The sequence below is a fragment of the Pseudochaenichthys georgianus genome, chromosome 13 (genome assembly GCF_902827115.2).
Source record: "Pseudochaenichthys georgianus chromosome 13, fPseGeo1.2, whole genome shotgun sequence".
Classification (NCBI taxonomy): Eukaryota; Metazoa; Chordata; class Actinopteri; order Perciformes; family Channichthyidae; genus Pseudochaenichthys; species Pseudochaenichthys georgianus.
The window spans coordinates 7,915,032-7,916,476 of NC_047515.1; positions in this window are offsets into that span (position 1 = coordinate 7,915,032).

A 1,445-nucleotide genomic window follows, 5' to 3' on the forward strand; every position below is an offset into this window, starting at 1 on the left:
CACATACACATACACACAAAGACACACACCTCCATCCGCTCCAGGCTATAGATGATGAGGCCAGACTGAACACAGATGGGAAATAAAAGTCAAATGTAGAAAAATAAAGCGTCTGTTTTCTTCAGTATTTATTATTATTTTACCATATATAATCATCTTAACCACAGGATGAAACATATGCAAGTTTGTCCACGTTTTTGTGCAATCTAAAAAAATATATTCTCCTCTTTTTGGAATCCTTTTTTAGATTCACGATCCCCTCTAAGCCAATTTGTATTTGCATTGCAAACAATCATTTCCATTTTTGGTTCATGTGCTTACCTTCTTTATTAATTGGATTTGGATCATTTCCAAGTGTACAGAGTGTACCCAGCAATAATTATATTCACAAAGAGATTTGACGAACATTTCATCACAGACTTTGACGGCTTGACGGCACGTCGCTTAGGTTCAAGGTTCTTTATTTGTCATACGAACATAGCTACAGAGTAGTTATGTCGATTAAAATCTTAGGTCACTCTCCAACAGTAACACAATAATACAGATAAACAGAAAAATATGGAGCAAGTAAATATTAAAAAGTAAATACAAAAAGAACAATAGTTTAAAAAAAGTGAAATAGTGAAATAAGAGTCTATCTGCAAGCTATTGGAATGATATGTTAGATACATAGATGAATAATTACTAAGTAGCAGATGAATGTTATGGATGTTGTTTCAACAGTTCAGGTGTTTAACAGTTTTATTGTCTGTGGGATGAAACTGTCTCTGAGTCTGGTGGTTACAGTGACAGTGACGACAGAGTCTAACTCCCTCTTGCTCCAAATAAAGGCAAAGAGGAGGAGCCGAGGCGGGACCTCCTGCCACCGAGCTGGAAGTTCCAGAGCTAGCTGAGGCTACCAAGCTAAGCTAACATGCTCAGCAGTGCTGTTCTGTGATGCTAGCCGGCTAACCTACATCTGTTGCTCCCTGTCTGCACATTTTACGTTGCTTAAAGGTGGGGTATGTAATTTATTTCAGAAACACTTTTTGTGATATTCCATGGAACGCTCTTAACCTGTTTTTCAGGTCTCAGGCTCGAAAATGACATTTCCACAACAAATGACAATAACTTCACTTCTAAAAAGGGTAAATTAATAATCTTTTTTCTCAAAGTAATGATAAACCTGTGAGTTGGATGTAGAAAAGTCAGAATCAATATAGATGTTTTTTATCTTAAAGAAAATTCAGATTGAACATGTAAATTATAGTGTCCGTCCAAAAGTTCTTTTTTACTTATAGTGAAAACCACCCTTGGATGATGGGTTAGTAGACTAAAAGCTTTAGGAATCAAAAGTACAACATATAATAAGTACCCTGTATCAAGATTGATGCAAAACAAGTGACTTGTGACCTTTTTAGAGAGGTTTAGCAAAATAAACTCCACTCTGGGGTCATTTGGGTGGA